Source organism: Dermacentor silvarum, chromosome 2 (assembly GCF_013339745.2).
Source record: "Dermacentor silvarum isolate Dsil-2018 chromosome 2, BIME_Dsil_1.4, whole genome shotgun sequence".
Taxonomy (NCBI): domain Eukaryota; kingdom Metazoa; phylum Arthropoda; class Arachnida; order Ixodida; family Ixodidae; genus Dermacentor; species Dermacentor silvarum.
Window position 1 is genome coordinate 243,432,831 of NC_051155.1, and position 13,516 is coordinate 243,446,346.

The following is a 13,516-nucleotide window of genomic DNA, read 5'->3' on the forward strand; positions in this document are numbered from 1 at the left end:
ATCTCTTCGTGGTAGTCTATAACGGCGGTATTACGAAAAGTTGCGCGTGAAAAGTAGGAAAAGAACAGAGAAGAGAAAGGAGCGGTAGTATCCTGTGCCCTTTTTTGCTTGGAATGCTTCTCCGGCACCTGGCGCAAACCCATTCTCGTTCCCACAGCGCGTCACAATAAATCGGGTCCCTTTAGCACTTGGGTTCTGCAGGCCACTGAGAGTGCGGCCCCCTTTGCTTGTTCAGCACTTTTCACACTCTTCGACCCACACCTTATCAGTCATGTCCTACGTTATACCACGTTTCAGCAGTGTAGAAAATGAGCCTACCTTGGCACCGCAATTCTCTAATTTGCCGCAAGTAGTTGTGACCTATGTGAGTAGACTCAATAAGGAGGGCGTTGCGGGACCTTACCTTAAAGCGAAAGCCAACCTTCCTGAGCATGCGATGCATTGTCGGTGGTGAAAGTGAAGACAGCGTTTCATCTTCGTTGAATTGAGAGGCAAGCTTTAGCACCGTGGCAATATCGTTCGTCTTGAAATACTACACTTGTCGCAGCACGATCTTGTCGAAATCAGTTGCTTTTTCCGTTCTCGACCTCTGCCGCCACTGAAAAACCTCTTCGGCGACGCCACCTCAACGTTACTTTGATGTTAAGAAACCTACTGGTACAGAGAGCGTCCGCTGGCGTTGTGAGGAACGCGGTTCTCTTTGTGACAGTGTTCGTACTGGCGCTCTTACCGGGTTCTTTTTTGGCCGCACCAAACACATTTATCGCTACTAACCTTGCTTCTTTCGGAAAATACTTGATCTTTGACCAAATTAATGACGCAGTGAGCAATTAGGCTATTAGAGCCTTCCGCATCATCAACGCATCACCGGCGCTAATGCTGTTGCGCCGTCTGCTAAGTTGACATCAAACCACTTTTACAGCTCGGCACCATCTTTATTGTAGCCCTAGCAGCACCAAAACAAACAACTGATCTAAATAATAACGACAAAACATACCTAATGATTTGCCCTCGCGTTAGATGAGACTAAGCGATGGTAGATTTTACCACTTATCCCTTGCTGTCCGGACGGAGAGCAGCAACAAGCGCGAATTCGGAGAGAAGTGGGCGGTCGGGACTGTATGGGCACTGCCATGTTGCTATACGGCATCGTGGTTGCGGTGCTAATGGCAGGTAACCGCCACAAAAATTCAGAGTATGCGTCATGCATGCGCGGAGGAAGGTCTGACGTATCACGTATCGTTGTAACGCATCATGCAAGAAGCAAAGCTATAACCCCCTTATCTCGCTAATAATCAGACAGTTACTCCCGGAACTAAATTATTTTGCGCAAGGTTATGGCTTATGTACACCTCGTACCTCCGGCAGTGCTGCAAGTTAGATGTGATATGAAGTTATAAAAATGAATTCAGTGTCTGCTTTACCACAACGTCTTAAGAGCAGGAAAACACAAGCGCGAAAGAAACAGGACGAGACGAGTACACAGGACTGGCGCAAGGAAATGTTCTGCTAAGCCATGTTTCTTCTACATTGGGAAAGCGCCAACCTAGTGTACTTGCCTCGTCGTGTTTCTTTCGCCCTTCTGTTTTCCTTCTCGGCTATACGAGCCAACTCGCCCAAGAAAATGTTCTGCTAAGGCAACGTCAAACAGCCGGGCCAGATTGCCCGTTCTTCTCGGCGTCGGTGGCATGCTGTGAGGGGCAGTGCGATGAAGCAGGATGTTTATAGGCGCAAACTGCTTTTCAGAGCTGAGGAACCATTGGGACGAGCGAAGTGTTCAGCTCAAAGTAAACACACATGACTCTCGCGCTGGCGCTGCCGAACAAGTTTTTTCAATTTCTTCTTTCCGCGTGGTCGTTTCCTTTTTTAAGGTAGATGTGCCTAGAATGTGCTTTTTTATGCGGCGATTTACTTAGGCATGCTACATTCCGTCGCTTGGGGCACTCGAGGAGTTCTGCTTGCCTTGATTACTTCTTTTGGCGAACCAGACCGGACTCTGCAGCATTGAAGGAACACGTTTGATATGTCTAGACGTTTGATATGTCGCCGGGCTCTGCCTGACGACCATATTTGTGCAACGCAGTTGTCCGAGTGCTTCTGGGTATTGGACAGATGCCGTACGTTTTCGATCTTTGTGGGGTATTCTGAATGGGGAAAGCTTCGCAGCGAAATGAAATGGAAGGGATCGATGTTGAAGTAGAGCAAGCGAGGCATGCGTGGTATGGACATCTTATCGTGTATATTGGCATCTTCGTTATCATCTCGCTACCCAGCTGGTAGCGCCCACTATCACAATATACGATAACACCACTGACTCCCACAAACGAACTGAGCAGCAACGAAGGTTCTTTTATATGCGAAAGGAACTCGATGGCTTAGAAAAGTTTGAGCATTTCGACTATTCGAAGGAGTTGAAGAATGCTTCGAGTGTTTTTATTCCTGGATGCACATTGAACTTGTGTTATTTAGAACTCGTTCACGTTTTATGGGCAAATGATGTTCGCTTACGCTCTCATGGCTACAAGGGGATGACTTTTCCGTAACCGGGGACAGAATATAAAGATGCGCGATGTGCGAATCTGCGGGAAATTTTTAGGTGTGGGCCTGGACCAAGGGATGTGATAGATGAGAGGTAATGCCACAAGATAATTACGAGTGTTCTCACGGCCTTCGAAGTCATTCTGCATATAGTGCTTGTAATAAAAAAAGGAAATAAAAAAGAAGCGAAGAGAGGAACAGGAGAGTTTAGCGAATATTAAGGCCAATATTATTTCTGCGATGGGCAATATTTATTTATTTATTTATTTATTTATTTATTTATTTATTTATTTATTTATTTATTTATTTATTTATTTATTTATTTATTTATTTATTTATTTATTTATTTATTTATTTATTTATTTATTTATTTATACTTGTAATGCTTGTAGGTACTATACAAAGGAGTGGTATAACAGAACAAGAAAAATGCAACACAATAACATGTCAGATTTAGCAGTTGGCGTGGTAAATAACGTTCTTCGAACTTAATGTGTCCTGAATGACAGCGAATGATGTAGGAAGGTGTTCCCGGTCTATACGCATGTGGGGTGAATAAGAATCATAATGCACGTTTGTGTACGGCAAGACGACCCAGAAGCTGTGTTTGTGACCAGTCCGGGATGATATGTAAGAAGGAGGGGCAAACAGTTGCCGTTTTTATAACGGGTTGTAGTGACATAGACCTCGTAAAAAAAATTTAGAGCCCTTCCACTACTGTGAAGATGGAAGCCAGCGAAACTGTGACTATGATGGGCCTCCTGTAGGGAATATTGCCCCCACGATGAGAATGGGCGTATCGTCGTTGGGCATCACCCAACCGAACATGTCTATCATGAACGTTCCGGTTGAGAAACTCGCGTCGAAACATGGCCGTCGCAATGGGGAAGTTGGCGCTAGCGTTGCCGAGGCGTGCACCACCGTTGTCGGGTTCCTGGAGGGCAAGACGAGGGTGCCGTTTGGCCTCAACATCGCGCTCGCGCAACTCGGGGTCGCTCCCTCAACTTCACTGACGTTTCGCCTGGGCTTCGGAAGCCCTCACGCTATAGAATCGGCACGCCGACGACGAGCCCTTTCCCGAGTGCGTTCGCGGCGGCGTTGCTCAAACGCATTAGGACACGTCGTCAGTTGCTCATGAATGGCTCATAGCCCCTTAAGCAATGGCTCATAGCTCCGCAAACGAGCCCTCCCCATTACGACGATAGAAGAGAAGTGAAAATCTTGGTAGGTAGGTAAAAACTTCAATTTTGTCCGGCAAGTTAATAGGGTGGGCTTCACCCTGCCTAGGCGTCTGCCACGAGCCCTTGGGCTCTGGCGGCGTCATCGGCCCGCTGGACTGCCCACAGTTGATCTTCTGGGGCTGAGCTGAGCAGCACAGCACACCAACGCGCGCGGAGGCTTTCGCTAGAGGCTATCCCCCCGTTGCTACTCGTTAGCCCTTGGCATTCCCACAGCATATGCTCAAGAGTTGCTCTTGAGCCGCATGACTTGCATTCGTTCGTCGTGTATATATCTGGATATAGTACATTCCACAAGACTGGATTACAGTATGTCCTCGTTTGTAACAGCCGCTATAGGACAGACTGCGATTTATTTAGTTTTCATGAGGTGGGGGATAAATACACCTCTGCATTTTATAATGTGCTGTTATGTCTTTGTATTTAGCCAATCTGTCTCTCCACTCTCAATCTCCGTCCTCACCTACTTCGGCGGCCCCCCGAGTTGACGGCACCAATGTTTGTCGGAACTCGGTTGGTTAGCCCTCGAGCTGCGTTGTGTGCCGCCTCGTTGTTTCCGCCGTCCCCCGGTGAGGTCGGAGTATGGACAGGTGTCCACAGTAATTGAACGTGTTTGTCTTATTTTTTTGGCTCCTTTCAATAATATGTGTAGGGACTCTGGGGAGATTCGGCCATTTGCATAGTTGCGAATTGCTGCCTGTGAGTCACTGATTATTATGTATGCTCCAGTTTGTGTTATTGCAAGTGCTATCGCCGTTTCTTCTGTTGCTTCTGTATATTCTGTCTTTATTGTGACGCTTGCTACACATTATTTTTGGTGATTTACTACGACTGCAGTGAATCCTTTCCTGCGTTTGAGTCTAGCTGCGTCTACAAAAACTGCTGCTTTATCTTGTCCAAATCTTTTCTGTATCTCATTGGCTCGGCTTTGTCTTCGTCCTTCATGTTGTTTGGGATGCATGTTCTTTAGCAGGGAGGGTGGGGGGGGGGGGGGGTAGGGCACCATTATCATGTTTCTGATTTCTCTTGTCATTTCCTTCTTCTCTCCGTGTTGTGTGTGGTAGTTAATACCCAATCTTTCTAATATACTTATTCCTGTCTTGCTCTTCGACAGTATTTCACACTGTGATATGCACTGAGCTTCTATGAGTTCATCCAATGTGTTGTGCAGTCCTAATGCTAGTAGTCTTTCTACACTAGTGCTTATTGGTAGTCCTAATGCCTGCTTGTATACTTTCCTTATTAGACTTTCTAGTTTGTTATTTTCAGTGACATATCATCTGAGGTACGCTGGAATGATTAGCGGCAACACAGCCAGCTGTGGAAGTTGACGACGACGACGAATAACGCGGGAGCAGTGGCACGAGCGCGTGCCGAGCACAAGCACGAGCCAACGAGCCAGCAGCGGAAGAAGACGACGCTCGAGCCAATGCTGAAGATGATAATTTTTTAGGGGCGAAGCTCCGTAAGGCGGCACCCGTTCGTCCCTCGTCGTAGTAGTAGTGTGTAACCAGTCTGAGAAAAATGAGAAAAAAAATTCCGAAGTTGTGTCTGTAGCGCGGAATCGAACCAGGGACCCCTCGCTTCCGAGCGCGCGGCGTTAGCCCACTACGCCACGAAGCACACATAGACACAAGCACCACGATGGCAATAAATACCCAACATTAACGAAAGGCCGCGTTTCTAGCGCGTTTCTAACGCGTTTGTGATAGCGCGTTACGGCCCGTGTAAGAAGCTCCTGTAAGACGCTGTGGCCTCTCCGCCTTACCTTCAACGCGTTTCGAACGCGCTGCCCAATGCGGTGGCAAGTCAAGTTCAAGTCGAGGAGCGTTTATGAATACGGGGGGTATACTCTCTCAGCAGTCATGTGATGGCGTCGGCAAACGCGGTGCACGTTCCGGCATGTGTAAATGGCTGCGTAAGACGCTGTGGCCGCTCCCCCTTACTAGAGAGTACTGCACGTCTCTAACGCGTTTGTGCTAGCGTCCCCTTAAGCGGGAGATCCGATGATTCCCTCCGGAGCTTCGCCCACTCATCATCATTCACCCCGTGGATATGCTGTGATTTTTTTTCTACACGCGGACGCGATCCTGGGGAACTAACCCTTAACAGCTTTGCTGTAAAAAGGAAATATGACTGCACTTGCGACGTAATGAAAGGCATGTTAGGTGTCTACTTCATGGATGTAACAATGGCGTGACAGGAATTATTAGATAGAATAAAACGGGCTGCGGGGTTTTGAATGACTTGGGCAAGGGGGTGTAATTCTTAAGCGGGATCCTATATAGCAAAGATTTATGGTAAATTTTGAGCGAACAAGTCTTTTACAAGTTGCTCAAAAATCATGACTAGACGTGATGCTTCGTAGCACAAGTGCAGTTAAGTCACACCTTAAGGTCAGACGCCTAACAAGTCTGTTGGACTAAATAAAGAATAGAATACCTTTCTTTATTATATATCGTCATAAGGATTGACAGCAATAACCTGTGTTTGCAGACGGCGTACCTTAAACCAACGAAATTACTTTAGGTGCTTCGCAGTGCATGGGGCCACTTGTACCGACTACCTAAAGTCAAGATTACAGGGTACTTAACCCTTGCATGATTATTCCGCAATCGACACCTCTATTAGACATGCAAAAGTTTGTGATGGAACTTTAATAATCTGTGCACGCGTGTGTGTTTGCGTGCACGCGTTCACGTGCGCGTTACTCTCATCTGCGGAGCCTACGCAGTCGATTGAAGTGGCTCGACAGTTTTCTACACCCCGGGGGGTTCGTTTTCGGAGAACGGTTTCTTGAGATGCCGTCGGCGCGGCTTGCTCCACAACCAGACGACGATCTTCGACGCTCCGCAGCAGGAAGTTACAGCATCGCGTTCGGAGCTGGAATATCAATATGGTTCTGCGTTTTCCAAGTTGCTGTTTTTTGGCATTATCGGGGGGGGGGGGGGGGGGGCTGTTCGGAGTTTATTTTCACCGCAAAAAATGTGAGTTTACCGAAACTCTCTTGCGTCGCAATGAAATTCAGAGTTCTCTCGCGTTTTATGCATTATTTGCATTTCATCTGCACCCATACCACAAATACAATCTTAGCTGAAAAAAAAAAACCGGCAAGAAGAAACAGTCGCAATAATGTTTTTTTTATTATTATTCCAGTCAGCATTCACGCTTATCGCCTTTCCGATTTACAGTAAATTTCGGGGGGGGGGGGGGGTAGCTTAGCGCACACCTAAGCGCTCTCCAAAGAAGCAGTCCAGACACCGTGCTGCCGGGTGGAGAAAGCAGCCCCGCTTTATTATATATATATATATATATATATATATATATATATATATATATATATATATAGTGCATTGATTTTATACACATGCATTACATGACGGCAGATAAGACACGGCAGTGGCAGCTGCCGATGGCTGTTGACGTCACGCGTCAAACACGAACAGGAGATACCAGCACAGTACATGTTTAGCAACTTGTTGGAATTTCATTGCGGCCGCTATTTCCGATTTACGGAATGACGCGCCGAAAACATGCAGCCTTTGAATGTTCGCACTTGGATACAGAAATAAACCAGTAGATCTATAGCGCACTACATGAAAGGACAGGCCTGCCTCGGGAATGCGCACCCCAAAACGCTATCGGGCTCAGCGATTTATGAACTCGTACGTCCGATATTCTGAACATTTTCTTGCCAGCATGGCAGAGTGCCATTCCCCAGTTTTAAAACGGCAGAATACAACTGCTTATGCGAGTCGAATGCTGCTGGCAGTTCCGCCTTCATGACTGGCCTCATGATATGCATGAGCAGAATGACGCATTAGTACGCTGGAAGTTGCGAGGAATGTTTGATGATATATAGATTTTATTGGCGCAAGGGCCAGGGATGGCCACTGAGGAATGTTTTGCTGCACGGTACGTCTCTACTATTCTACAATAACAGCGTATCAGCATAGTACTCTAGGAGGCTGATAATGATTTTATCGCGCTTCTCTTCGTCTATACAAAGACAACCACGCAAAGAAAATTCTCGCAAAGCTAGGTTTTCGAAGATGCGTCGTACCATCGACTTAGCGACTTAGCTCCTTAATATTGACAGTGGTCCGTTTGAGTTTTTTTTTTTTTTAATATGAGCTTGATGAGCGGGCTGTGGAAGGAGTTTGTTATCACGGCGAAAGCCTTCCGCTTCTCAGAAAATTTTCCACTCAGGTAGTCAGGGCGCGGAGCCCAGTGATCACAACGGTGATCAAAACCGTCAGCCCAGTGATCACAACCGACAACATATAATGAAATTACGCAGCACTTTTATCTCAGCCGGAGAGACTTTCCCCTTCCTCACAAGAATTTAAATAGAGCGCAGGCATTGACCCTCAGATTATTGCAAACAGGCTCGTATCCCAGCCCGGCTTTATTACACAAGCTTTATCCCGACACTTATGCCAGTAGTTCTTGCAGGCACTGCAATGACTTCGCTAGCTTAGACCATATGCTCTGGCGTTGCCCCTCGTTACGAGGCACGGAACAAATAAATGAGGACAAGTGGCGCTCCGCTATCAAGAGCCCCGATGCCAGGGCGCAACTATGGGCTGTCCAGAGGGCCCACGATGCGGCGGTCGGGCATGGCCTGACTGTCTCAACGTGGGAGCGGCCCGCTGCGCGCTGAGTCGCGTACCTCAGGACGTTCATTAAAGTTTTACATCCATCCATCCATTCCATAAAAAAAAAATCGCAATGAAGGCTACACATACAGTTTTCATTTTCCCAGGGTGGCTTGGGGCATCCCACAAGATTTTCTAAACCCGTCCCATATATATCCCCTTAAGTCATGGTGTACACATTTCTGGACGCGACTTATTAACGCGACAGCGTTAAGGGCCCCGTGTCGCAAAAAAATCCGATGTCGGTGTCAGCGTGGCACGCCGGCGTCCGTGGCTGAGAAAATCATCCTGAACCACCCGGACTACGCAGGCCATCTGCATGGCGCAGAGGCGTTAGTGACCAAAATTGAATTTCTCAAAGTAAAATCAGTCAGAAAAATCGTAAAGTACACGACTTAACCACAACCTACAGTAATGATAGCGTTGGAGTGTCATTTGAATGTACGAGAAAACATAATTCTGTTACGACAAAACTGAAACACAAACCCCTGTTCCAGCATTTCTACCATACAAACAGCGGCACGCCCGGGTATACGTTACTTGCAAAAACACCATCCAGATGGCGCTCGCCTCCTCGGCAGCGTAGGGAGCCTACATGCAACCCTACGGCAGCATAAAACGCCATCGGCGCGCAGAGGCGAAAGTGGAGAAAAAGGAAAGCTGCAGTTGCCGGGAAGCCTGAGAAGCATTCATGTATCTTTGAATGCTATCGGGTGCCATTTCTGTGCAGTTGTTGCAAGGAATAGACCGCGCTAATGAGACAAAATAGAATGCTAAAGAGACAGCGGAGCTGATGGGTTCCTAGCTAGTCCTGGCTCTTGGGCTAGGCTAAGCACTGCCAAGTCATCCCCAGCATTTCCCGGAATTTATTGATTATTGATCGATTATCGATTAGCTATTGATTGACTATTGATTGGCTATCGCAAGGTATTCGCCTGGTATTTCGGCTAGGCTAAGCACTACCAAGTAATCCCCAGCATTTTCCATAATTTATTGATTATTGATCGATTATTTATTAGCTATTGATTGGCTATCGATGACTGACTAAGCTTAAGTAGTCCCAACCATGCTTAGCAAGACTTATCCAGGCTCAGCTTCGCTAGTTCACACGGGTATGTGCCACTGCGCTTGGACCCTTTCTGCACTATCGCCAGGATCGGCCCACAATTTTTTCGGACGTATCACGGACTTACGACCGGCTTAAACACCTCCGTTGTTAAAATTAAGCTTAGGATAAATTGAACGTTCTGCTTACTTCGAGCACCTTCATTTTACTTCTGAGGGCAATCTATCACTATCGAAGATTGCTTTGGAGAAGGCACTACAGTGTTTGATGGGAGGTGTGACGTGGGACGTTTCTGTAGCAATTGAAAAACAAAAAAAAACTTTTTTTTTGTTCTATCAATGCTTGCAACCAGTAATTAGCTTGTTGCAAGTAATTAGCCCCAGTGCTTCAATTCTTTTTTATGAAGAAACGCATTATTGAGTGCACAAGAATTAGATACTGAATCACTCTGTAATTATGGTGACTCATCATAAAATGTAGAATTCTACCACCTTGACAGGCTCTTAAAGGAGTCTGCAGCACCTTGGTATAAAATTATGTAAATTTCATACATTAATCAACAGTATACCTTGACATGATCTTTCTCGAGTATTATTTATTTATTTATTTATTTATTTATTTATTTATTTATTTATTTATTTATTTATTTATACAAAATTCCTCTAAAGACCCTCGCAACCGAGGGTAATACATAGGGTGGGTGGGGGGGGGGGGGGCACTAATACAACGATAAAAGGAGCAGATGTGACACTATACTAACAAGTTAGAATTTCGTTATACAGTCATAACACTATGGAACACTATACAAATTAATAACAGCTATAGAACCTACACACAAATGTATTAAAATAACAACGAGAATCATCACAGAAGTATAAAGAGTAAAAAAGAAACAATGCACATATAGATAACAGTTTACACGCTGTAGTACTGGCAGACAGTAGATTAAAAAAAAAATTATCGTGAACTTGTTGCTGGGCGAGTTGGTTGAGATCTGAGGAAAACATTGCTGCGCTGACAGGAAACAAAGACTTGGAAAGTACACTAGGAAACGACAGGCCGGGCGCTGTTTTAGTCTCACAGCAGAGCGGGGGGAGTGAAGTGCAATGCAGTGCTGCAGTGCAACGCTGCAATGCACTGCTGCAATGTAATGCTGTGCAATCCATGCAGTGCGCTCTTACCTGCGCATTGTATGCTTTGCTTGGCCGGCAGATGTGAGCCACTACTGCGTGAGATTAAGATAATTGGCAGGAGTGGTGATACGCGAGCAAGATAACTTTTCGAGGCTTGTCACACAAAAGAGAGAGGCACGAGTTGCATTAGTGATACGTCTGTCTTTCTGTTTGACAACGAGATGCATCTGTTGAAAACGTCACTGTAATCGCTCTAGACGACACTGACTTACGCATGCGCATTTGTTGAATCTCCCTGCTCTGCTGTAAGAATAAAACAGTTGAAGTTCAGCGCCCGACCTGTCGTTTCCTACTTTTCCAAGTCGTTGTTCCTGTTAGCGCAACAATGCATTCCTCAGATGTTCTTTCTCCTCGGCCTTAACAGCATCTGGAGAAACCGCATGGCTGTAAGGAATTGTGATATAAATCCGCGACCAGTAAATGCTTACATTACTGAAAATGTGAGTAAATTACGTGAAGTGTTTCCGAAATTAGGCCATGACGACAGACTGTTGTTATTCATGGATGTTCTTGTCAGAATGAAAGTTTTGTAACCTCAACCGCAGGCTAAAAGCTCAGCCGTGAGAATGCAAATATTGTCAGCTGATGGGAGCAGTTTATATTGATGTATTTGCCGAATGTCTGTAAATAAAGAAAGAAAATAAAGGATAAGATGAGACGCCTTTCTTACTGTTTTAGTTTTTATTAGTTATTACAGTTAGCGCTGAGTTAAATCGTAGGCTCGGTTTGAGCGGTGAATTAAATTTTATGCGTAAGTTGTCAAATGACCCGTTGATTGAAATGCAGCGCCACTAACGTGAAACCTGGGGAGGTAATGGTCTCATACTGCCTTAAGCAATGACTCATAACCCCGTAAGCGCGGCCTCCCCATTACGACGACAGAAGAGAAGTGAAATTCTACGCTGGAATGATGAGCGGCAACGCAGACAGCTGTGGAAGACGACCACGAACGCGGGACGCTCAGCATGTACTCGTGCCGAGCACGTGCTGCTTGCTTACCGTGACGACGACGACGACGACGACGACAGGAGACGCCGACAGGCCGAGCGCATGAGGTGCTTCGCAATTAAAAAATACTCCATCGTGTTTAGCTCTGACCACCAGGTTGACGAACGCACCGTTTGATCTTGCAATAAGGTCCCTGTATTTTTCAAAGGTAGCGCGAACTCTTCCTCTCCGCACCCTTTCCTCCTCGCCCTGTGAGCGAAGCGCGCGGCCGCTGCCGCCCGCTTCATATAGTATCGCATGCGGCGCGTTGAAGCGCTTGCTTGAAACGCGACTGTTCTGGGCGCATTTTCACAAGGCTGTTCGTACGTGAGATTTCTACCTCAGATATGTAGTACCTTCAGTTATTAGTGGAATCTGTATCGCTCAGACGAGGAAAACGAAAGGTAGAACAAGTTAACGCAATCCTAAGCAGTCTTTGCCACTGCTGATTGTTTCTCGGAATCGAATGTTGTTCTGTTTACCTGACGCATTTACGAAAACAAGGAGGTACATCAAACTATGCACACACAACAAGGCGGAGACATTTATGTGCTAAATATCATCAACGTGTTTTTTTTTTAATTTCCAAAATGCCTCCACGCGCTTTTCTTTCTCCGTCCGTTATATGCCTTGGTTCCCGTGTTCGCGCGCGCTTCGTGTGTTTTGCTCTTTAATTGACGACTCTTTCATTAAGCTCATTTTATTAGAAGGCATGCTGGTATTCATATTGCCAAAATGCACCCTTTTGTTCGCCGCAGAGCATAAACCGGGACTTTTTTTTTTTTTTACTCAGTTGTTGGCTGATGGTGAACTCGCCAACGCACCCACCTTACCGCGTTCATCACTAACTGGGTGAGAACAGCGATCATAAACCCCATCAGTAATGTCAGTAATGACCTCCCTAGGTGGCAGTCAAATTTCTTTCTTCCGATACGGTGGAGCCATATCGCTCGTAGTTTGAGGTTTCGTTTGCCACGAGGAACCGCAAAAAGCTTGCCCCCCTTGGCAATGCTATTCGAACATCCAACAGCACAGCAAGTCGGCATCGGGCTGCAGCCGAGCGCGTCTTCAAAAATCTAAAACGCCTACGCTCACGCACAGCGCACATGTGTCCCGGTGTTTCTACCCTAACTAATGGCGCCGTTTTCCCGCGATAACGAAAGCCGCGCGGGTTATTCGTCACGTGTCAAGCCTCGTCCAATGGGAGAGCGGAAAACAGCGAAGAAGTCAAGAGAGGGGTAGAGGGCGGGGAGGAAATTCTCCTTTCTTATTTAAACAATGGTTTGCGCTACCTTTGGAACATACAGGGACCTTATCTTGCAACTGCGCAGTGCGCCCTGAGTTAGCTGCGACCTGCACTGAACAAAAGAAAAATTTGCCGTGGCTGAACGCGGTTAACCCAAGTCTGTCGAGCGATAGCACGATTTTGCTTGCTTTGGGAAAGGACACAGAAGCTGCTCGACGCCGTCAGCAACTACTACACAAGGGAACACACAAACGCTAGTCGGCGCGGCAGCAGAAGCGAGCGAATTGACCTTCATGCCGCGTCTCACTTTAACACGAACTAACCTTCGAAAGCACAGCGCATACGAATCTACCAGCACTCTGCGCACTTTCTCCACATCACAGATCGGTTTCAAGATATGGGCGCAGCAGCCGCCGGTGAAGTGGCAGTCCCGGTTTGACTTTGGCTTAGCTTGAAGGGCAGATTTACGGAACCAGGCGTTTTATGGGTTTGTACCTGGAGTAGTAGAGCTATCTCTCTAAAAGCGCCTAGCAGACGACATGCAAGCGCTCCGATGACGTAATGCGCGTAAAGGAAAGCTACTCACGCGC